This window comes from Pseudonaja textilis, chromosome 1 (assembly GCF_049901715.1).
Source record: "Pseudonaja textilis isolate UNSWEBS1 chromosome 1, rPseTex1.2, whole genome shotgun sequence".
Classification (NCBI taxonomy): Eukaryota; Metazoa; Chordata; class Lepidosauria; order Squamata; family Elapidae; genus Pseudonaja; species Pseudonaja textilis.
Genome location: NC_141990.1, coordinates 26345933 through 26371912, shown reverse-complemented (window position 1 = coordinate 26371912; position 25980 = coordinate 26345933). Strand labels below are relative to the sequence as shown.

General features: G+C 40.2%; 1 protein-coding gene and 1 long non-coding RNA gene across 2 annotated transcripts in view; one reads left to right on the top strand and one right to left on the bottom strand.

The window, feature by feature from the left end:
* ZNF395 (zinc finger protein 395) overlaps positions 1-25980 on the top strand; it is an 80224-nt gene that overhangs the window by 1326 nt on the left and 52918 nt on the right. Inside the window, exons 2-3 of the mRNA XM_087929724.1 lie at positions 1334-1482; positions 14958-15122. The gene's annotated coding sequence lies outside the window, so the exon portion shown is untranslated. The remainder of the gene's footprint in view (positions 1-1333; positions 1483-14957; positions 15123-25980) is intronic.
* Positions 575-24702, bottom strand: LOC148127534 (uncharacterized). The gene is made up of 2 exons (XR_015742852.1): positions 24230-24702; positions 575-1896 (listed from the first exon to the last, which is right to left on the bottom strand). It is a non-coding gene; the product is annotated as an uncharacterized LOC148127534 (long non-coding RNA).

Sequence of the window (25980 nt, the reverse complement as noted above, 5' to 3'; positions counted from 1 at the left end):
ACCCTTGTAAATTAGTGTTCCAACCACTGCTTAAACAGATCCAGTAAAGCTCACCACTTCTTTCTATTCCAATAAGAAAGGTTGCAGAAAAGTTCATTGGGCCACTGCTTCAGCCCTGGGAATAGCACTAAAGATAGTAGAATAAACTCTGTTTCCATCAATCAGCCTGAAATTGTGTTTGGTTCTTCGGTAACCCATTCATTTGCCAGCTGCCATTCAGTCTGTGAATCACTACAAATCTAATCACCTTTATACAGATACTCTCATCGAGCCAGGTTTCCTATACCTTGATTTCTTTTTTAAATGAAGAACTTTGTATTTATCTCTATTAAATTTCATTCTGGTATTTTCAGCCCACTTTTGTAACACTTTTGTAATTATATATTGTAATGTCCATGAAGAAATGTTGAAGAGTACCAGTCCCAGATCACAATCCCATGGCATCATATTTTACCTTACTCCAGTTTGATGAATAACACAATAAGTATTCTTTAAATGTTTTTTCCTGCTAGTTATGGTTCCACTTAATAGACATTACTATCTTCCTTATAATTAAATAGGTTGCAAATCAGAATGTGTTAAACTTTTTATTTTATTAAATGCTTTGTTAGTCAAGATACATTATATCCACAGAATTTCCACTATTAAAGAACTTACTTAAAAATGAAATAAAATTAGTTTGACAGTCTTGTTCTTGACAAACTTATCATTGAATTGTTTCTGAGTGCTTACAGACCAATCCATTTTATGATATAAGGCAGGGGTATCAAACTCGATTTCATTGAGGGCTGCACCAGGGTTGTGTTTTACCTCAGGGGGGCAGGGTGGGTGTGGCCAGCTCGACGTCACTTGTGTTGGGGGCATCTGTGGCGGCCCGAGCACTCAAATGTGCTTCAGAGCCCCATTTTTGGCTGCAATGGCCTCCTGAAACCTTCTGCCAGCAAAAATGGACATGGGAGGGCTCTATTTTTGCTGGCAGAGGCACCACGGGCCAGTACCTCACTGTTTTCAGGGTAGCTTCATGGGCCAGATTTGAGCACCTGGCCAGCCAGATCTGGCTCCCGGGACTTGAGTTTGACACCTTTGATATAGGGTATCAATCGTCTCAGTTATCAAGATTGACTGATATCTCTAATTGTCTTCTGGACATAGGAATAACATTTGCCCTCCTCAAATGTTACTTCACCTGTCATCCAGTCCTTGTGATAATTACTTAATACTTCATTCTTTGAAATGTATACGCAATATACAGATGTAATCTCATCTTTCTAAGATCAACATTTACAGGAGACAGGTAATTCTGCAAAGATTGTATTTCTTGTTTTTTAAACAGACACTGGAAAGTGAATGAGGCATGATAGACCTGACTTCTAGAGAGATTTCCTGTTATGTTTTTTCTGGCTTGCCAGCTTTTGAGCAGCGCATATCAAAAACTGAACTTTATGCATATCAGTCATCATTGGCCACCTTTCTGCACTGCAGGTGAGTTGGGTAAGCATGCTGTAGCTGTTGACTGGAGACATTTTTCTGGGTGGGGACCACCCACATACTCTGCTAGCCATAATGTATTGCCCTCTTTGCTACTAAGCTATAACAATCAAATATTGTTATAGGAAGCACCATTACCACAATCAATTTAAGAATTCTTAACCCCCTCAGGTTGTTTGGCTGCTTTTTATTTGCTGCAAATTGCCAATATTATTGTCAATGCTTCTTTAGTAATGGATTCAGCTACTGAGTGCTAAGTGGGTTGTATGCTTCAGAGATAAAGAAGGATCCATTAAAAGCTGCTGAGAGGAATTCCCAACTTTGCAGGGCTACTCTCTGTGAATTGTAACTTGTCTCCTGATCACCTGAAGACAATGAGCACTGAGCATGCTCCCTTGGCAGAGAAATCTGGAGAGAAAAAAAGAACAAAAGAAAATGCAAGTGAAGAAGAGTCTGGAGAAGAGCAGGACTAATTGACTGGTAGTCACACCTTCTCAACAGAAGCATGTCATATATGAGCCATCTTTCGCAGCAGGTTTAGACTTGCTTCTGTTAATCATTTTATTATTACATTTTACCCTGTCAGCTAGGCATTTTTATTTCTAGGGTGGGAATTACAAATACATATAAAAATAACATGACATTAATTTGAGTCCTCTTTCATTCATACATTTGCAACATAATTCAAACTTTGGAAAAATCCTACTACCCTGCAATTAAGATTGGCCAACAAGTTGCTGAATAATGAAATAGGAAAAGGAGATGATATTCAGCAATGGCCGGTTCCTACAGTGGCCCTCTGCACTTCTTGTCACTGCCTATGGCTTTTACCTTCAAGGCCCATAGGTCCTCTGTATTTAATTTGCTGGATCTAAGGAGATGGATCACAGTCAATTACTCATATTAGATATTGGTGGTAGTTTTGTATGCATATGTATGCTTTGTAAACAATATTTGCTGTGCTTCCATCTTTGATGGCAAGTGCAGGCTCATTGTCTGATGGATAACTTTTTAAATATATAAACAGCACCTCAGGAAAGGGGATGGGAAAACCAATGAAATTTGAAGTGAGGCAATAATAAACTAGTGTTTCTTAAACTTGGCCACTTTAAGACATGTGGACTTCAATTCCCAGAATTCCCCTGTCAGCATGTTCAGGAATACAGAAAGGGAGATTTAATTTACAATATTAAACTCCTTGGCAATTTTTCCCCTCTTACAATGTCTTTCTCAATATGTTCCTCCTGGGTATGCTGAATTGCAGTTACAGATAGGACTGAAGTCATAAACATGAGAAAGGTGGTTTAGGATCACTGCTATACCTCCAAGTTTGTCTTCCCAACAAGACCTTTTCCCCTTGCTTGGATGAGACATGCTATATCGGGAATATCTGTCTTTCCTACCATTGCTATAGTCCTTGGCCAACCATTTGCTCTCATTATCTGCTTTAGCTTTTTTGCTCCATACAGACTTGGCACAGGTTGAGAAAACACAGTCAAGTTTGTTTAAGAGCTTTGCCCATGAAAACACTATGCAGATATGATAACATGAGCAGTTATGTCAGGAACTGAGACAGCAAAACACATACAAGAGCGTCGAAGTATATGTGGGCTCCCCATTTACACAGAATCTCCTCAACTCAAGCATGAAAATGGGCAGAATGTGACAAGAGACTGTTGACAAGCTGCAATCATATGCACTCTTACAGGTAGTCTTTGACTTACAACCATTCATTTAATGACTGTTCAAAGTTACAACGGCACAGGAAAAAATAAGTTATGACCAGTTCCACATTTATGACATTTATAACTTTAAGGTTTATTATTTATATTTCTAACTCTAACAAAAAGGGCTTATCCAGGTATGTTCAAAATAAATGAAAAGAAAAACCCAGCAAAATGCTCATGAGGTGCACACACAAAAAACAAAACACAAATATTCATATCCTCCTTTGGCTGAGTCTTCTCTCCAATTCAGGCAGTTGACTGAGGAGGCAGGATTGTGGCTTGAGGTTAAGAGAAATATAATTGGGAAATACTGTAAGTTTAAAACAACATCCTGGAGTAGCTGAAGCCACTTGCTGATGGTCTACTAAAAACCTCTGAGTGTTATTGTTAGGACGTCTGGAGAACTGGTGAAGTGACAGTTAAATGGAAGGAATCAAATATCCCTATTTTCACAAAGATATTGACTCTCCAGTCCACATTATAAAGTAATCAGAGATCTTGAAAGAAGTGTAATATGATGACTAGCAGAAATCAGCATTAATTTCTTAGGAATAATCCTTGTCAGATTCATCTTGCATCTTCCTTAGTAAATTATAGTAATGATGTGGACATACTAAATCTACTAACATAATACTAATTTTATACCAATACTAATTTTAGCCAAAGATTTGACGAAGTATGTTTCTCTGTTCAGCATGCTAATTAAGTGTGGGTTGAATGACATAACAATTGTACATCTAGGTGACCAGAAAAATAATGATCATTAATGATTTAGAAATGGCTGAAAGTAATAGCATTAAGTGTAATAAAGAAAATAATGTAATAATACAAAGTGAGGGATTTTTGGCTTGGCCAAGTACATATGTGAAATATCTTGGATTTGGAGTTGATGAATACGAGTTGATGAATTCGCATAAAGCGTCATATGGAATCTTAAGTTGTATCATCACAGTATCATTTCCATACTGGAAAGTAATCACTTTGTTTGCTCAAAAAACAATTATGTACATTTCTAGACATTATACTTTAAGAATGATTCAGATCAACTAACACAACGCAGAGAAAGATATAGAAGGTAATAAAGATGTTAGAAATTAAGTCTTCTAGGAAGACATTGGAAGAAAAGAGAAGTGGAATAGGATGTCTATTTATTTCACTTGAAATATTACAGGCTACCCAATGCATTGTTGTTTGCAAACAAAAAACCTCTGCAGGCATCTGTAGGGATGTCACGCAGAAAAAGGCTGAGACTGATTCTTGATCATCCAAGAATAATGGATTCAAGATTACCAGTAGGTGGCTTCCAGTATAATGTTAGAAGAACTTCCAAATATAAAATAATACAATAGCTTGATAGTAGAACAAGTGACCAAGAAAAATGTTAATAAATGAAGCATCGGGTAAAAAAAAACCTGTTTATGGGAAAAGCTTAAATTTGTATTCCAGCAGAAAGCTGGGCTTGACAACCTCAATGCCCCCTTCCAATTTTGTGATGCTGCTTGTATATCAAACCTGGAAGGCAGGGAGGTGCCTACAATATTCTTTGGACATGAATTATAATCCATCATAATTCATGTTAAAATGCATAGTTTTGTACAAAACTATATGTGGCCTTTTGAAAAATTTCATCTGGCACAAACAGACCTGTACTTACTCTGAGCAGAAGCTGTATTTTGTACTTCTTGCCAGCTGCATGCCAAAGGTTTTGGCAATGGAAACCCTGAATGGGGTTTAAATTCCAAACTTTTATCAACCGTTGAGTTGTAAATGAAGAAATACCTGATAAAGGTATTGAATAAAACCATAAGTTGGGCAACCTGAGTTGTGTTATTGCAAGGACTGAAAATGTTGTAGCCCTGCCATACAGACACAAGGATGCCTTAATCTGCTGCCTTAGAGATATGTTGGGTCTACAGTTCCCAGAAAAATCCAAGAATAAGTGGGGCTTTCCCCGCCCTTCCCAGAATGCAGGACTCTGTATGTGTGTGCACATGAGTACATGTGGTTTTTCTCTCCAAGACAAGATTCTTTGTTTTGAAAGAGCAGCTTTCACGGGCAATTTTAGAACAAGAGGTCATCTTGTTACTGTTTTGTGAGATAAACAAAGAAGGAAGAGGGTGGAAAACGAAAGCAGAGAAGCAGATAGGGTGATGTGATCAACAATGTAAAAATATATAATTTTGACGCTGGGCTTCAACTCGAGAGAGCTTTCCAGCAACGCTGGCTTGCAAACTAGTTTGTGCATAAGTATGTTATCTACAATACACCATATTTTAACTTCTGCTCTGCTTATAAAGTTCCTTAGTTCATTTCCCCCAGCATCATAAGATAAAACTGAATAGACTCATCCGAAACCCTGCAGAATCCATATAAGCTCACAAATTTGAAAGGTTGAGATATATTTTTTTTGTCTGTACCAGTTTTATTTAAAACAAGATGAGAACTAGATTTTAAACATAAGTTTGGATTTCTATTGGCATTCAATAGTTCCTTCATCCTCTAGTCCAGAAGTCTCCAAACTTGGCAACTTTAAAACTTGTGGACTTCAACTCCCAGAATTCCTCAGCCAGCACAGATGAGTGAAGTCTAACTATGCTCCGTATAGGTGGCCACAGGTGGCCAAGGAAGTCATATGCCGAAAGGTGACTTGGTGATGTGCACTCCACCTCTTAAATACTTGCATGTAACATCATAATCTTGATGCTTCTATGGCTAGGAATGGGTGCCTATGACGCTAAGGAAGAACTACAATTTAATTCCAATCAATAAGATTTACTTTAATCTTTCTAAGTCTAGAATTTAGGCTTAGACTTTAAAGTTTTCAAGCCAGTTTCAAATCCTTTTTTAAAGTGCTTGTTTTCCCGTTTATATAAGTTGCTATTCCTTCCCCTCTGTGATAGTCAAAGATTATCATATTTTTCCTGTCATTTTTGTAGTTAAACATACACAGATCCTTTACTGAGTCCTAATTCGGCTTGGCTTCACTTTCATTCATCATCCATATTTTATATTTCTCAACTGCCTATCTCCCTCAAAGAGGGGCCCAGGATGGTGTACAATGTAATATAATCAATAAATAAACAACATATAAAAATAAAATTAAAATTAAATTAGGATTAGCAATTAAGCATTGAAAGGTTTCAAATCCTAAGATAGCCATTTAACGTTGGTTATTACAAGGCAAGGAGGCTCTCATAGGATTGTTCAGTCCCACTGATTCATGGTCCACTGCGTCCCCCAGGCAAGGCCACAAAGCCAAGATTTGACCACTGTGCAGAAGATCCAGAGACTGGGGGCTTTCCTCATCTCTACCAGCAGGAAGGTACAGACAGTAGTAGAGAAGGCTCTCTTCCTAGACCTCACCAGCCTGATAAAGTGGGATAAGCTGATGAGATGGGGGTGAATCTGCTTCTGTCGGTAAACTGGCTTATGACATGTAGGGCTTTGACCAACACCTTGAACTGAACCAGGAAGCAAACTGGTACCCACTGTCCGATGCAGCTCATGAAGCAAGTATGTGCCTTTCCTTGGGCACCTGGATAGCTCAGTAGCTGTTCTCCTCTGAATTTGATTCAATTTCTCCCAGATCATTTTGAACTGTTGGCCTGATATTTCAAGTTGTGTCTAACCAAGGCAGAGTACTATGGCAGATTCCTGGAAATCTATATTTTTCTCTCTTTAAAATTAATTTGTGGTTATCTTTGAAGAGTCACTGAGACCAAGTTGGGTGGCCATATACATTTTCTTAAATAAATAAAGATGGTAGCGGTGGAAGAGGGGATGCTGATGATAATAAAACTCATCTCTCTTTACTTGGGTTAGAGAAATCCTCTTTGTAGAGGACAAATGGCAGCTTCTTTTATAATTTTTTTCCAACTGATTCTCCTAGAACTGAATGTTTGCATGTTGGATATTTAAAATTGAAAGCAGGAGGCATTGTTTATTTTCCTTTTTTCTGTGATAAACTTTGAATATTTAATCTTTTGTGCTGTAGCTCAAGCTAAAAACCTCTAGCTACCCATCTCTGCACTGCAAAGAAAGTTAATCATCAGAAAAACATCTCATGAAGCAATTACCCCGCCCCCCCGCCCCTCTATACCATTAACCAGCATGTAATTTGTATTTCTTTGGAAATGGTGGGGAAGAAGTTTGTCTGAACAGCTTGCTACATACAGCTCTTGGATGCAAATTTGTGCAACCCTACTTGATGCTAGCATACAATTTCATATTATGGGCAAGATTTTTTAAAAAAAGAAAAGATTCCTATTTACAAGTTTGTTAAGCCATGTTGGATATTATCCTAATTTGTACACAGAGAGGAGGTGTGGGTCTATTCACTTTAACTTGATCCCATCAACGTTTCAAGCTTGTGAACGAAGGCAAAGATTTCAAATTCTTTTCTGAACTTGGGCTGTAAAAGGCTATTGTTGTGACCCAGCTCCCCAAACATGACAAAGCCTCTGACGTGAACTCAAAAAGATTTCTTTATTAGGAATGCCAGCAGCCTCGGCAAAAAGTTTATCTTGCAGTTCATCCGGCCAGAAGATGAATAGTTGTCTGCCACACCTATTCATCTCCACCCCCTGCCTTTTATCTCCAGATCGAGGGTGGAGCCTTGCTAGCAGTGGTGGCCAAGGATTGGCCCACCGCTTTCCACTGCTCTCCTCTTCTCTGCCTTCTGACCCAAACCTGGTTCCAAGAGAGCAAACACAAGACAAAGGCAGCAGCATAACCTTTTTTATGTTTAAGCTAAGAATACTGTTTCTTCACAGATAAAAAGCTCCTTCCAACTAATTAGCTCCGACAAGAAAGAGCCTTGGCAAGTTGTTTTTGAAGTCTGCCAAAAAACAACAGATAATAGTTTACAAGAGTCTTCAAATGCCAACTGTAATGTCCACGAGGCTGAGTTCAAAATATCTTTGCCTTCTGCAAAGAAGGTTAGTTTCACAGCTGGCTTTTATCTTCTTGAAGGAAGGGCTATTACCTTTCAGCCTCACTCCCGAGTCGCCTGTGCTGTTGTAACTGCTCTTTCCTCCGAGCAATCCTGTGCGCATGCGCACTTAGCACAGGCTCCTCGGGAACCTCCTCATCACTGCTGCCAGCCCTCACAATCTCTGAAGGCATCAGTCCACTCCCTAATGGTCCTGGCCCCTCATCTGAGTCCTTGCTGTCCTCATCCATCTGCACCTGCTGCCGGCTAACCACAACAATGTCAGGCACAGGACCCAGATGTTCCTTCTCTTCTTCAACAACCACCTTCAGACCAGAGGTGGGATTCAAATTTTTTAACAACCGGTTCTGTGGGTGTGGCTTAGTTGGTGGGCGTGGCCTGGTGGTCATGTGACTGGGTTGGTGTGGCCAACTCAACATCACTCACATCGAGGCACGCATCTCCTCCCCTGACCTCTCATGACTGTGGGGATGCTGCAACAGTCGTAAGTGTGAAAAATGGTCATAAGTCACTTTTTTCAGTGCCATTGTAACTTTGAATGGTCACTCCACCCAAGCAAAGTACCAGCAAAGGAGTGGGGAAAAAACTCCAGAGAAGTTCCAGAGACAGGAAGTCTAGTCCTGCCAAGAAAGTAATAAGGGTTAATAGAGAGGCAGTTTCGGTAAGCAACACCAGAATGTTTCCTTCCTGCCTTCCTTACAGGATTAGGCCAATAATTTCTTCTAACAACCGGTTCTCTGAACTGCTTAGAATGTTAACAACCAGTTCTAGAGAATAGGTGCGAACTGGTAGAATCCCACCCCTGCTTCAGACCTGGGGGCTGTTGACTCTCCATCTGAGGGCTGACGGATGGCCCAGGCTCCACCTCTGTCTCTCTCTCTCTCTCTCTGTACCAGCACCATTCCCTCTTCCCCAGCTCCCAGATTGCCCTAATGCTGACCCTGACTCCCACGCTTCTTCCTCCTCCTCCTCTGATTCAGCTGCTGGAGGGACCGGTAGCCAACAGGCCACAACAGCTATTTTCCTTCGGTGTATGTTCTGTAAATATAATTAAATAATGATAAAGAAATAGTTCTTTGAGTATCTAAGCTTGATTGAATCTATTGTAAGACTGAGCGCCAGATTGGTGTGGTGGTTAAAGGTTTCAGGCTGGAAACTAGGAGGCCACAAGTTCTACTCCTGCCTTAGGCATAAAGCCAGCTGGATGGCCTTGGGCAGGTCATTGTCTCTCAGCCCTATGAAGAAGGCAATGGCAAACCACTTCTGAAAAACCTTGCCAAGAAAAGTGCAGGGACTTATCCAGGCAGTTTCTAAGAATCAGACATGATTACATGGAAGAAAAAACAATTGTACGACTAGGACAAGAAACCATTTATGCATGGCTGGGAGCAAAACAGAAAGCTATCCATATAGTGCCACACTGAAACAAATATAGGGCAACACTTGATCCGGGTTCTGATTCTGAATTCCGGGCAACTATGCATACACATAATATTTACGAACTTCTTATATTGCCAGGATTTTTTTTCTTTAAAAAATTGAAAACTCTGGAAAAAAATAACAATTTAAACAAAAACATTAAATGAGATAACAAATTCCTGCCTTCATGTTTTCCTTTTGTTTTTGGGATAAGCACACTGCTGCCAGAGCAGTTTACCACGATCCTAATTACCTAACCTTTTTCATTGGACAGCAATTTTTCCCCATTAAGCAAACACACACACACACACACAAACTTAATTTTCCTTTGAATGAAAAATGTACCATGAACTTCAGACAGTATATATTTCAGTTATTGCCATGGCCATTGATTAGGTAACAGCACTTAAAAACAGGAACAGGACTTGTTTTTACAAAATGAATAGATAAAATAGGAGCTACCCCCTTTGACTTATTCCTGTTTCTAGAAAGACTGCATAAGATACTTATGTCAAAATTAAAATTGGAAATGTGATGTGTGGGATGGACCAACTCCCCTTCATTACACTATTACTGGATATCCTGCTTTTTTTTTCTTATAGGATCCATTTCTCCACTTCCAAAAGAAAATCTGTCATATCAAGAGAGAGTAGCGAATAATTCATTCGAAATCTAGAGTTAGCAGTTACAAAAAAGCAAAATTACAAAATCAAGAGTCAGTTTTAGATCACTTTCACCACCCCATAATTGGCATGTAATTACTCTATTATTTTTCAAGGATCAAATTGGCTTCTCATACCAATGATGTTTCATGTTTGTTAAAATATGTCTTATTTCTTATTCATAGGAAACGCAATGGCTCAGCTGGAAAGCTGACAGCCCAGGTTTGTGACCTGAGAGCCATGTTTTTGCTCCAGCTTCTGCCCACTTAGCAGTTCGAAAGCATGCAAATGCAAATAGACTAATAGGTACCACTTTGGTGGGAAGGTAATAGCGTTTCTTGCACCTTTGGCGTATAGCCATGCTGACCACATGACCATGGAAAATCTCTTTGGATAACACTGGCTCCCTTGGCCAAAAAACAGAGATGAGCACCATGTCCTAGAGACAACTGGATAAGGAAACCTCTACCTTTACCTTATCTCTTATTCAGTAACTCAAAGGGACACCCTTCAAGCTAGATATAGTTTCCCTTTTAGCCAGTGAGGATATTTGGAACGTGTAGATACTCTGTCAAAATGGTTGCTTGTCTTAGAAAGCATGAACAATCAGAAACTTCTATCTTTTATTGCTTTTTAAAAAAATAACTGGAAAAAGCAAACAAACCAAAACTCATAGATTATTATAATACAAATACTTACCAAAACTAATAATAAATAATAACTTACCAAAACAAAACTAATTAAATAAAAAGTATTTAATGAAGTAAAAACATGACACAAAAAAGAAACCAAGTATATCATTATAGCAATTACTAACAGTTACAATTTTCTATACCTTAGCTAATGTTAGTGATATTCAAATGCATATATACTTCAATATATTTTAATAAGTATCACTTTTTAACCTATCTTATTTTGTTTGTGATTCTTCTGTTTTTATTGGGGGATCTGCTTTTGCATTTTAAGGGTTTTAAAAAGATATAATTTACTTAGAAGGCAGATTATCAATGGTATTTAAGTGAAAATGCTCCAGACATTTATGCAAAACGATTGGCCAAAAAGCTACTTTTTGAACAACAAAGGCAACCTTCTTTTTATTATTATCATGTTTGACTGCAACTCCTACCATTCTTTTATGTAAAAATTCCACCTCTACTATAACAAAGAGATAATCCCCATTCCATTTCCCCATATTCAATGAATCTGCTGAATGGTGGCCTAATCCTGAGTGCTGATCAGTCAAAATGCACGTCCCTGACTTGTAAAAGTGACATAATAAGACAGTCAGCAAGCCAGCAATAAATTTCCCAGTTTTACCCTTTATCCTGCTATGATTCAGTTCTGTTGCCCCTGCTAACCCTGATGGGATGTCCCAACATCTGCAACAGTTACAGCAATCCTCTCTATCTTGCATTCTCTTCTTGGCACTTACTCGCTTACACACACGTACGAATTTATAATCCGTTGTGTTTCTTCCTCTTAGTCACAAGGGGATGTTGTTACTCTGAATCAGCATAAAATGCTTTGGATGCCATTGCCGCAGCCAGCTTCATGACACTTTTCAGTTGGTTTAATTGACCTGTTTATGTACGAGCTTATGTGATAAGTGGCAAAGGAAGGTCGTTGACAGTGATGTAATACGAGACTTCTGCCCTTCCATACACATTACAGGATAAGTCCTGAAATCTGCTCTGAGTCAGATGCATAGACACAGAGTCTGAAACATTTGAACACGGCAACTGGCTGCAAGATACTATACTGTACTCTCTCCTCTTCTTCCTTAACATCAGCCTTTCTGAGACTGAGAGATATTGTCTGTGCTTCAAAACAGGAAGGACATCCTGCAGGATTACATTGGTGACATTAGTGGGGGCCACAAGTTCCATTTAAATCTAAGCATTTTAATAATTATAACGATCAATTATGTGAGGTATATTCTGGTAGCTTCAGTTCCTGACTAGAGAGAGAATTCTGAATACTGTAATTTGGTACGTGCATTTTTAAATAATCTTGCATGTTTAAGTCATCAGTTCATAAAATAGGTTTTTACTTGTGTAAACTTCTAGATAAGCTTACAGTGCTGTAAAAACAACCCAAAATACATATTTTTGAATTGGTGTACATAGAGTATTTTAAATTGGGAAAGAGGAATTCCTGTCTCCTTCCTCTCCCATTTCGCAATATTCATATCCAAAGCTGTCAACTGTCGGTGATGTGATTTCTTTATTACTTTGAACTTTCAACATAGCAGAATGTCAACATTTTGGCCCAATATTCTGGGGTTTATTCCTCAGTATGATCGCATCTACTGCAGCCCTTAGAGAAAAAAATAAGAGCCTTTGCCTAATTTTTTTTAAAGTTAATAAAAAATATCCAGAACCCTGTAGCCGTCTGCAAAGGAATCCTCATGTGGCAATGTAGTACTGAATAATTTCATGCTCAGCAGCCAAAGTTTGGGGCGGGGCACATTCCCCCCACACAATTGGTTCCTCTGTAAACTGCAATTTTAAAGGCACACACATCACGCACAATTAATAAATGCAACGCCTTTCCCTTGGATATCTGCACCAGAGTACCCCATCTATCTTAAGCTAGGTCTTTACGTTGTGCTATTCTGTAGTGCAAACTTTTAAGTATTATTAAAAGCCTTCCCTTGCAGCCATTGAGCTTCTTTCCTTTCACAACTGTTGTGCAGAGAGTGTTCCAGGGCGGGCTAGAAGCAGAAAGAGATAGCTCGACTGGTAGTGTAGCATTCCAGGAAAAAGAGCCAGAGGGAATGCTCTGCTTCCAGAGCCTCCGGGAGGGCTTCACCAATTGCTTTTCCTTCCGAACCAATGAGGAATTGAGAAGCAGTTCCTTTTCTTTCTGTTGCTAGCGTTGGAAAGAAAGGAATGCATGAGGTTCCTGGGTTGTTGGGAAGGGACTTCATCCAACACCCGAGATTGTTGTGTTTCTGAAATCGAAGACATATTGCCTGTGTCTGTGTGTATACGCGCACGCATTTGCAAAATTGTGTCAGTGGCTATGGGTTAATTTTGCCTCTGGAGAGAGATCAATTTAGCATGTGGCAAACAAATGTCCCCGAGCAAGAACCGCAAGAGAAGATTTGGGAGGGAGCCAGGAAACTGGAAGGGAGGGGAGATCTGACCAAGATTGCTCAAGCTGGGAGAGCTACAGAGGAAAATGAAGGGGGTGGGGGTGGGGTGGGCAGGAGGAGTTAACAAGTCCACCCTTGCGTTGCCAGCCCTGATCTAAAACTGGAACAGATTTTAGCATTCGATCTGCACAAATCAGCCAATGTTGCTTGGCCTGAAGATGTAGGGAGAAGGAAGACTAAAGTGCTCTACACTCTCCACATAACACAAGAAATCTGTATACTACACTTACTTTCTCTGGCATTCACAAACTGAAGAAAATCAAGGCCAAGAGACCACTTGAAAGAAAGACATTTTAAAAATGGATCATATAGAGAGAGACATGCTTTGCAAGTCCTGTTTTATGTAGCCTGGTTTTGCTTTAAAGCACCAAACAAGGCACTTTTAAAACCAGAACAATTTTTAGAAAACTAAAATACCTAGGAAATAATACAGTAACCATGCTGGGGAATGTAGGTCCCAGGGACTGTAACCACTGGTGTAATATTTTAAAAAGGACATGGTCGATTCTGTCCTGCAAGCTTTCCCAGATAACTACAGTATATTGTTTGATTATTAGATGATCGGCGCTGCAATCCTTGGCTCTTCTTAAAACATATCAGTATTGGAGACATTAAGATGTTGTTTTTATTGATTTCTGCCTTTTTCTAAATTACTAAATTCTTCACAAGTTTCCAGAGAAATGCTAATGAAGAATTTATAAATAAAAGCAGCTATCCAATATCTGTTTTTCTTCCATTCTGGGGCTAAAAGTGGTATGACTTTGGGCCAGTCACTTTTTAGTCCAACCTGCCTCAAAGTTTTATTGTAGTGGAGAAAACACAAAGAGGACATTATGTATATTTGCCACTTTGAGTTACTTATAAAAGTAATAAAGGTGGGATAAAAATCTTAATTCCCATCCAGACTAAACCAGCTTTGTTTATGCAAGGTGGTTGGATTGTGTGCCCTTAGATCCTGGGTTTTAAAGTTTAAAAATATAGTTGTTTTAGTGTGCAGTACTTCAGCAGGTATCTTAAGATTGTGGATGATAAAGGAAGCAGATAGAGCGGCAGCCCCCAATCTTTTGGGCACCAGGGATGGTTCCGTGTGGTTCGCATGTTGCCTGCATCCCGCAGACTTACAGAGTTGGAAGGGATCTTGTAGATCATCTAGTCCAACCCTCCGCCCAAGCAGGACACCTACACCATTTCTGACAAATGGCAGTCCAATCTCTTCTCGAAAGCCTCCATTGATGAAACTCCCACAATTTCTGAAGGCAAGCTGTTCCATTTGGTTGTTCTCACTATCAGAAAATTTCTTGTTATTTCTAGGTTGAATCTCTCTTTGATCAGTTTCCATTCATTATTCCTTGTCTAGCCTTCAGGTGCCTTGGAAAATAGCTTGACTCCTTTCTCTCCGTGGCAGCCCCTCAAATATTGGAACAATGCTGTCATGTCTCCCCTGGTCCTTCTCTTCACTAGACTAGTCATGCCCAGTTCCTGTAACCGTTCTTCATAAGTTTTAGTCTCCAGTCCCCTAATCATCCTTGTTGCTCTTCTCTGCAGTTTTTTAGAGTCTCAACAGATGGGGCTTCTCTTTTTTGCACGACCTGGTTTCTGGCATGCCACAGCTCAGTGCTAGTCCACGGACCAGGGGTTGGGGACCCCTGAGATAGAGTACATTCTGCATCCTCACTGGAACAGATGCTAAGTCAGAATGGAATAGATTGAAATTAAAGGTAGGTCAAAAATTTAAATATATTGTTGATGTCTTTGAACATAAATATATGCAATAACAGAACTATTGGAAAATTTAATTGAAAGTAGTTCTCAACTCAGGAAGTTTAAAACATTGCATAAATGTTCTAGGGATGTTTAGCAGTGTGAATAAAGACACTGGGTACTAGACTGAACTTTTGTTCAAATTTTTGTTCTATATATCCAAGATGGGGATCTCATCAAAATCTATGCATTAAATATGCAATAATATCTACAAAAAGATACTTATATTGAATATTAAGTTGCAATGCTCAAATTTTAGATATGTTTGAATATTTTAATTAAAGCATCATTGGTTATAAAAAAGGTTTGCAAAGGGTTCCTGTGAATACTGAAATACTGAAATATTGATACAGATTTTCATTAGAATATGATTGTGCACTTGCTTTTTTTTTAGATTATTGTGCTCTATGCTGCATTTTAGTAGTTTTACGGTTTATTTAGATGTGCCATTATTGTTAATAAAATTAACACTTTAGATTTTTTTCCATATTCAAAAACTGTGTAATATGTGAAAGAGAGAGAGAGAGAACGAAATGTGACTAGTTGTGGCTTATGCATAGCCCAACAGATCTATGTTGTAAACATCCAGAGAGCCACCAGATGGCTGGAACAAATTAAGGTTGCCTGTTTATTCATAGCTAGCACTTGCAGTTTCTCACCCAGATCTGGTAGCCTCAGCTAAAAATAATAAGCACAAGAAGATGAGCTGATAGGACTATAGAGAAAGTAATAGAAAATGAATAAGCATTTAAACAGGCACCTGCCACATAACATACCAGACTTAACAATTGTCAGTAAGAAAGATAAAAAAAATCTGGATAGTGGATATGGCAATACCTGGAGATAGCAAAATAGAAGAGAAAGGATTAGAGAACATAACAAAACACAAGACCTGCAAACAGAAATAGAAGGACTGTGACAAAAGAATGCAAAGTAGCACCAATAGTATAGACGACTTAGGTGCAATCCCAAAACAAATTAAGTACTACTTGAGCACCATTGGCATGGACAAAATCCCCATCAGTCAATTGCAAAAGACAGCTTTTCTGAGAACAGCTTACACCCCATGACATTATCTTTAAACACCATCAAGCATCCACATCTGCCTATCCCAGGTCTTTGGAAAGAACTCGATAGATGGATTAAAAATGCCAAATCCAGTATGAACATCTGGCTGATTGTGCGGTGAATTATAATAACAATAATAATAAAATAAAGCACTGCCAAAGTGCCAATCTTAAACATATCATTTCCGCTCCAGAGAAATTCAGAAGCTCTAATGGCTAACTTGCTCAGTTAAAGATTTAGTATATGCTTTCACCCACCGTATACTAAACTTGCTTAGTGTTTACCTTGATAAGGTTTGGGTTTTTTTTTAGCTAAGTGTGTTGTGCATACCTAGCTTCTTTGATTATAGTTCAATGTACTGCACAATTCAAGAAATGTGTTTTATTCAGTAATCAGTTTAAATGTGTCATATGAACATAATCTAACGTGAATCTATATATGGAGTGACTATGATTAAATTTAGTTATGGTTTCTGAAACCTATTTCAAAGCATAATGTATTGATCTGAAGTTACTGGTGGTCAAATTCTGATTTAGTCCTGATGTTCCCTTGAAACTTCTGGTCAGTTGCTATCTCTAACTGTAGCCCACTTCACAAGGTATTTTTTTATAAAGTTCATTATTACAAACTGTCTTGAACTATCTAGGTGTAGAATAAAAATAAAACATATCTTGATTAGTACATAAAATGTAATTCATAAACCATATACGGTAATCTCAGCATTAGTTTCTCAGGGATATCTATTTAAAACACACACTAGGATTTGCTGGGATTTTTAAAGTATTGCCAGAGTTCTGAAAAATATTTAGGTCTTGTTTGATCCAATGTGATAAGAAAAACTCAGAATTTGATATTAAGTGCTGGACTCCTATTTTCTCTAGCCAAATGTCAAAGGATATGGAAACACTGGAGTGCTTATCTCACTAAGCTTTGTCCTGCTTTCTCATAGAACCTAATGTTACTGGTAAATATTGGCCTGTAAAGAAAACGTATCTTGCATATCAGATAATATCTTGAATTTGACAAGGCCAACTAATGTGCCACTAAATTGTGGTATTAATTGAAGCCTTTAAATTGTTAAAATACAGTACTGAGGCTTTCAAGAAATTAAAATTATCTAGCTGACAATCACAACAGAGCCAATATTTGGAAGCAAAGCTGGGAAGAAGTTTGAGATGCAATGAAATGTAAATCTTCCACTAACTGACATCATCTAAAAAACCAGCGATGTTTAGGGAACCCTTTTCCAGCTTTCCTGATGTTGTCTCTTTAAGGAAAGAAAAAGTTCAGCCCCCTTTTGGCTTGCATGTGGGTGTCTTTACAGCAGAGAGCGCCAAACCAAACAACACAGATCCCCTCCCTCATCACGTTTATATATCCAGCCTGCTGAGACTGGATCTCTCTGGCTCAGAAAATATTTGGCAGCTGCAGGGGAAAAAAAGCATGTGTGGGTTTAATTTCTGTTCCTTTCTTTAACCACCGTGGTGGTGGTGGTGAAAGTTCTCAGGACTATGATAAAACTTTTTAAAGAAAAGTAATGGCTTTCAGTGAATAAAAAAGGCAATCCAAACTCTCCTTAGAAAATTATTCAGTGAGCTAGTGTCTTAGTAGGATATTCATGTAAGCATTTATATTTTACTCCTTTCTAAAGGCTGATGTGTATCCTATACTTTGGTCTAATTTCTTTGAAATTTGTTCCACTAGATGAATCCCATGTAATGAAATTTCATGCAAATGTAATTAATATACTAGAAAGTCTCTGAGAACTTGCATAAGTGTAAAGATGCAAGAGCAAAAGAGCAAAAAGCACAAAAGAAATACCACATGGAGTAAACACAGGTAGTTTCTGCTTCAGGCAAAATCCAGAACAGTGCCTTGCTCAAGGCTATATAGCACAAACCAGGATGTACTTCGCCTATAAAGCATAAACCAGAATGTACCGAGCCTGTTATTACACTTAGGTGTCCGAAGGCATACAACCTGAGAGGTGCTTGTGTTTGGCAAGCATTTATCAAGCCTTGATATTTGGTGGACATAATTCCAAAGACTGCAACCATCTACTCTAATAATGGAGTAGGTAATGTACCTATGACCGTCTCATTGGCTTCTGATAAACTTCCTAACTTATCCAGGTTTTAAAAGAATTAGATTGACATTTTGAGGGGAGGCTGATAAGTTACAAAGCCCAAATACTGGCCTCATAGGCAATCTTAGAATGAGAAAATAGTGCATGGTTGTAACTGAATGGCTTTTCTCACATGCCTTATAAAGGTTACCTTTTAAGTTGAGCTTGATGATTTACATGGCTATGTTCTTGTTTTTTTTCCTGCAACATCAAATGCTATGATCATTTTCTGGAATGTTTTAGACTTCCCAATCTATCCTATACTATTCTGAACATCCTAGACAGACTCTATCCAAATACTAACCAGGAGTTTTAGTTTTCCAGATCTGTGAAAATTGTCTTGTTGCTGTTATATGGTTAGACTAATATGCTTATACTTTGCTAATCTGAATATGATTTATTCAGCCCAAGTAGTCTGGGTTGCATAATAGATAACTATGGACAAATTACCCAAGTTAGCTAGTTTAGGATTCAGTGTATCAGGTAAATATTGCCATTGCTTTGGCAGAGTTCCCAGTTGCCTTGAAAAACAACATAACTAAGTTGGGGTGATAAGAATATGGTGATGGGAGCAATCTTAGCAGTTTGCTTTTTGGTAAATGCAGTTTTTGTTTTGTCAATATCCATGCTTCAGATGGAAGCCTTTTCAAAAAGCACCTCCAACATATTCCCAGGTTTTTTAACATGCCTACTTCTAAAGTACTCAATAAAACAGTGTTATTTTATCTGAACTGTAGCTTCTAATAGGTCTCCTCCATTTCCTGTTACTGATATACATAGGGTTACTAGATCTGTGCTGTATTCTGATTTTTCTGCAGTCTAACTTGCTTTACAAAAGCACCTTGGACTTAAACCCTTCTCAGTTGATATGTAGAGAACTATATAATTTATCAACTGACTTGCAATAGAACTTGCTTAATAGATTTGTGCAATACATTTGTTAATGCCTTATTAGAATTGGGTAGGTGGTGATACATTGGGGGAACCCAGCCCTTATTTTAGACTGTTGTTTGAACTGGTCTATCACATTAGGCCATAATATATGGGGACAGCATATGAACACACCAATTGCATATTCTTAATATCTGTTTAGTATACTACAAGAACTCTAAGGCTACCAGGCTGCAAAATACTGACAGGATCAAATAACAGAAGTACAGAAAATATTAATTTTGGCCATCAAGTAGTCATATGGATTTTTACAGCACAGATTTGGTAGCCCTAAGATGATCTTACTATGAAAAGTATCTTGGTTGGTACAGCCTTATCATGATTAGCCACTACTATAGTATTCAGAGTATGTTTTGAACTAACTCTGTATTTCAGAGGGTTAGTTTCCCATGGGAGAGCCATGTTAAATCTTTTCAATAAATTTGAAAATGCTACAAAACTGTTTGAATTAATCTACAGTGTATAGACTTTAGTGGAACTACACTTACATGGAAGTTAAGTTTTTAAAATAATAAAAACAATTTTGAATGGAACATTCCTGATTTCATATCCATTCACTTCTTATAGCAGGAAATTAAGAGAATAGCTACTAGCATTCACAACATATAGACATCTGCTTTGCAGAGTGCAAAACAGTGATCAAATAGTTAAAAATCAAATACCAGAAAATTTCATTTGTCCAATAGACACTTATCCTGTATGAAGTTGCATGTTGGCTTTTTTGAATGAAATACAGAGGGCTTTCCATCTTGCTGTAGAATAGGATGCCTCAGGGTGTTTTGCAGAGCATTGTTAACTGTGGTTATGTAACTAGCAGTGGCCACATCCTCTCTAAACCTTTTACACTTTATATAGAAAAATGTAGATTAGACAAATATGATAACATGCACAAGACCAGTTAACACGAATTAAGTATTTTAATGTAAAGTATTAAACTACAATCAAATAATTCATTCCATCTATGCAGTATATGCTTAATAAATAAGAATCCCAATAATGAGGGATAACGGTCTTCCATATTAGTTAAGAGTATGCAGTATGCCAAGTATCGTAAGTAAAAAATCTTTACACTAGATTTTAAAAAAACAGAAGAAACAATAGACCAATAAGAGCTATTGTTTCTGCTGTTTTTTAAAATCCATTTTATATGTTTTTTATTTCCTTTCTGAGCAATTTACATGTGTTAATATTTGTGCTTTATTTTGTTGATTTTTCTTTATTTTTGTAAACAATTCTCAGGTCAAATATAAGTTTCCTAATAATAAAGGAGCCCCAATGAAATACCTTATTTCTCACATAATAAGGCCGGGCCTTATTTTTTTTTGAGCCCCGATAAAACGGCTAGGCCATCTTTTCGGGGGTGACTTAATTCCACCCCGGCATCCTCGCCACCAGCCGCTCCTAACGGGTGATCATGGTGAAACGCAGAGAGCTCCCTACTCCCACCTTTGCTGCAGACAACTTTGGCACACGCCGCTGTTGCTTTCCCTTCTGCCCATTCCGCCACGTTTGGAGCTGCCGCTTCCGTGTTTGGAGTGCCGCCGCCATTTGGAGCTCCAAACAGTGGCAGTGCTCCAAACAGTGGCAGTGCTCCAAACGCGGAAGCGGCAGCTCCAAACATGACGGTGGACGATCTTTTTATTTTGGTCCGTGCGAAGTTCAGAGCGAGCATGAGAGGGAGACTGCGATCCCTCCATCCGAGATGGCAACCTCACTAGTGGATCACAACGTGGCTGGTTGTCAATATCTACAAAGAATTATCTCCTGGTAGAAACACGAAGCCGGTTGCTAAAGAGCCAGAAAGCAGCAAGGGCGCCAGGTGGAAAGGACAGGGTCACGATCATATGGAAATGCCCAAAGTGCGGAGCGCACATAACTAAAGGCAGCGCATGCAGTTGGCTTGGGGACTACAAGGCAGCATCTGCGCCTCTTCCCGGGCGTGTCTCTAGGCTGCTTCCGGAGCTACAGGACGCTCTCCGTTGCCTACCAGCCCTTCTTCCTTGGGCTCCCTGCCGTGGGGTACACCCACTTCCTCCTGCAAATTACGCCTCGCAACTCTTCTCTCCCTTTCCTCTCGCTCCAAAAAGATCGCCATCGTTTCCCGCCAATTCGGGCTTCCAGCCACATTGTGATCCACTAGTGAGGTTGCCATCTCGGATGGAGGCATCGCAGTCTCCCTCTCATGCTCGCTCTGAACTTCGCGCGGACCAAAATAAAAAGATCGCCCACCGTCATGTTTGGAGCTGCTGCTTCCACATTTGGAACTACCGCCGTGTTTGGAGCACCGCCATCATGTTTGGAGCTGCCACTTCCGCGTTTGGAGCACTGCCGCTGTTTGGAGCTCCAAAGGCGGTGGCACTCCAAACACGGAAGTGGCAGCTCCAAACGTGGCGGCGGAATGGGCAGAAGGGAAAGCAACAGCGGCGGGTGCCAAAGGTCTTGGGTCTGCAGCAAAGGTGTTTGGTGGGAGTAAGCAGCTCTCCGCGCTCCGCCATGATCGCCCGTTAGGAGTAGCTGGTGGCGAGGAATTGCTGCCCGCGGGGTACTCCTAACAGCAAGTCCCCCTGCCCTTCCCCCTTATTTTGCATGTTTTAAAATAGGCCTAAACTTGAGGGGAGGGGCTTAATTTGATTTTATGCCAAAAAAGCATGCTGGGCCTTCCTATTGGTGGAGGCCGTATTGTTGGAGAAACACGGTAACAGTAAAGCAGCTTAAAAACTAATGGAGAGGGATTTCCAGTAATTGAAACCGTAATTATTAAAATCTTTATTTGCTAGGTGATTTATAGATATCAAAAATCTTATTTTAGTAATACTTTGCTTAGTGGCAGAATCCAATATTTTATAACTGGTTAAATACAAGTCTCAGCTGTGTTATATGTGCTCATTTTGTTAGAAAAGCACAGAATTTTGGCAAAAGATCCTTTTTTCCCCCCTTGGTGAAAAGCGCGAAGGAAAATTGGCCACTGACCTACAGAATGTGCTGATCCTTAGCCCAAAGGTAGCCACAAACTGCTTTTGCTTTGGAAGTTACAAAATGAGTTGGGAGGGTCCATAGCTTTTAACAGTGCACACCCTTTATATACAGACAATGTCAGGTTTCGTTTCTAGGATTTTCAGTGGTAAACATCTTGGATAAGATGGCAGGGTGAGATCGCCACTTGATTAATATATATGATGGGGATTTTTGAAGTATACAAGTACACATTACAGTAGAGCAAATTTGGTCTAGTGATTAAGGCACCAGGTTAGAAACTATAGACAGAGTTCTGGTCCTGCCTTAGGTATGAAAGCCAGCTGTGTAACTTTGAGCCAATCAATCTCTGCCTCAACCAATCAATCTCTGCCAATTGGTCAATTTCTGTTGCAACCAATGGATCAACACTTGAACTCTGCACCTGTGGGAAAACACTACTAAGAAAAAGAAGATGGACATTACATGGCAAAAAGCAACAAAAATAGTTCCAATAGAAGATATTAGATCAATTGCCCCTTGTGAGATTTTTGGAATATAAACTTTTTCAATCATCTCTCTGTTCTCTGTGTTTCTTTTTTAAACATCAGTTCATCATCACAGGCTTTAGTTCAATTCTTCACTCCAGAATGTTGAAAGGTGTGGACAATCATTTTTCTGGGATGATGAGGATTCCGGTACTGGGCAGGGAATTTTATTTATTTATTTATATTTATTTGATTTGATTGCTTACAAGATAATAGGTATAAGTATATACATAGTTATGAATACATGAAATGGGTACATATAAGAAAAATAAAAGAAACAATAGGACAGGGACGGTAGGCACTTTGGTGTGCTTATGCACGTCCCCTACAGACCTCTTAGGAAAGGGGTGAGGTCAATAGTAGACAGTCTAAGGTTACAGTTTTGGGGGTTTGGGGGAAAAACCAGAGAGTCAGGTAGAGTATTCCAGACATTGACCACTCTGTTGCTGAAGTCGTATTATTATAATTATAATAATCATAATTGGATTAGATGACCTCCAGGTTCAACTCTACAATATACCAAATATTTTAGTATCTGGATTAATTGCCCTCTACCAGTCATTGAGCTATTTCTTATTAGCAATCCTTGGTGGAACTCACTCTGCCTTTAGTGTGGGGATAGACAATTGTCTTGGTGTAGTGATGCACTGTATTTAATTGGCTAATGGTTGGAAATGCAAATACAGTGGAAAAGGGCTGTGCAAATCATAGCCTTGAGGTCCTATTTACCCATTGTTGACTTAAAAGTGCTACCCATTTCTCCTTCAAACTAAGTTGGCAAAAAGCATTAGAATACTAACATAACATTTTCTATCCCTATTGCTATGCCTCTTTCAATGCTGCTCCCAGTCATCTGACTTTATTAGTAAAGGGGAGGGCTGGGAGCCTAAAAGCGTTACATATTTTTGAGACTGCCCTTGCACATTCTCAAAGAGGAAAAAAAAAAACTAACACCACTACAGCTAATCATGGCTTAAGCTTGTCTTACAGTATTCATAGGCTGGGAATGAGATGAAGGCAGTTTGGGGAGCCGGCTTAAAAAAACGTTGCAAGGGCACATGCACACAGTCAAAGGTAGACGAACCATGAGGAAGGGGGAAGATCAGTTATTTCCAGCATCCCTGGCAACACCAAACAAACAAGCAAACAAAAAAAAAGATGGATGCGTTGTTATAAACAGCAATCTCCCCGGGAGTGGGGGGGAAGCTGGCTTGTAATAGCGACTTCCAGTCACAGACTTTGTGGCAGCAAAAAAAATAGGAGCCTTGTGGATCCTATTATGGTCTTCTGTTCATTCCTTACCTAGGAGAGCGAAACCCGAAGTTCTGGGACTTCGCATGGTAGAAAAGCAAGCCACTGAAGAGAAAGTGTGGGAAATGGGAAAGGCAAGTTAAGTGTCTGCGGAGGTGACCCCACTCACCAATGGCTTCAGTTCCTTCCCAACCTGGGTCTTTTGCCTGGGCCCCACCATCGGCCTGCAGAGCCTGCCAAATGATACCGGGGTACAGTCGGCCCGCTCCGGATGTCGAAGAATTTCCAGTATTCCGGACAGCAGGGATAAGGGTGCTTCGGGGTGGTCATTCAGTAAGGGCTACAACTGCCCTCAGAAATGCATTGCTCGGCACCGAAAAGCGTCCTGTTTCCTCGAAAAGATGTGGGATTTGGGGCTCTTTCGGGCACAACCAGCTACTCTTTTAACCACGCACCATCTTAAAAGGTTTGGTTTGGTTTGGTTTAGACTTGTATTTTCTTCTCTGTCCCGCGGACGACGACATTACATGACCCCACAACATGTCCCAAATACTGAAGGGTTCGTCTGAAGGTTTCTAGTCTGGCCTTCTCTGGGACAAAGCTTTACACGTGCGCACGGCTGGAAATGGAAGATTAGGCCTCCAGATCGCTTCGAAGTAAACAAGCCTACAAACTCGGCTGTCAAACATGATAAATGTGTACCCAACGGCAGTAGAAGCTCCTCACGGCTGGGTTTTTTGTTTTTTTAATGACTGGGCGTGCGCGAGCGAGGTGGGGGGAAAGAGGAGGAGAGGTGGAATCCCGACCGACCGCCTCTCTTGAGCGGGGTGGGGGGAGGGCCGCTCCCCCGCCCATCGGCGAAAATAGCAAGCCCCGCCTCTTCACAGCGGGAGGGCGAGGGAGGTGCCTTTCCTATTGCCTTAGCAGCCCGAGCGCGCGCTTTTGCAGCTGGATGCTATTTTAGCCACTGAACGTGCTCCCGCCCTTAGTGATAAGGTTGGGCTCCTCTCAGCTTCTTTGCCAGCGGCTCTTCTTTCGCGATTGGCTCTCTCTCTCTCTCTCTCACCCCCCCCCCGCCCTCCCTTGGGTCTCCTCCTTCCCATCCTCGTCTCTTGGCCTCCAGCGCCAACTCTTCCCGGTTTGGTTTCGGATTGGTCAAGCTTGCATCCCAACTCCTCCTTTCAAGCGTTGCGATTGGATAGGCGCCCCGGTCGCTGGGATCTCTGATTGGACGTCGCTCTTCCCTCGTTGGGCCACCGCCCTTGACATAAGCCCCAACCTGCAGCTCTGGCTGTTCTGTCGCGGGGTGGGGAGGGGGGCTGTTTCCACGTGGGGAGTGGCACGTAGTCACTTTCCGCCTTGCCTGTAAGCCGAAGCGGAGGAGGAGGTTAAGCGCTTTTGCCCGAGTCACGTGGGGCGGCGAGGGGAAACGGAATGGAGCGGTCCCTCCGATTTCTCAATTGGAAGCGCTTTTGTTGCGTGGCCGCAGCGATGCTTTTTTTTCAAGCGGGAGGGGGAAACTTCAGGCGCAGATGCTCTCCCGCCCGTCCCGCGGTTGCTGTCAGCTGCCTCTTGAATGCATGCAAAACAAACAAGCCTTAACCTTGTGGCTGATGCACGTGCTTCCTCTTCCTCCCATTAGTTGATTAAAACATAAAAGCTGTCATAATAAATGCTGTTGCGGTTTATCTCCCAGAACCTGATCTCCCCCCCACAATATGCTAAGTAATCTAGCCTCTGATTTTCCAGCCGGTAATGCGACCCAAGCCCAAGAAAACTTAGGCCGCACTCAGGGAAGACCAGTCGAGGCTTGACAGCAGACAGTAATAATTGTCTATATGTGTATTCGGAAGTGAATGTAGTTGTTTTTGATGAGAGCTCTTCAAGGTAGCTTTGGATTGCCTTCCAATTAGATTTTCA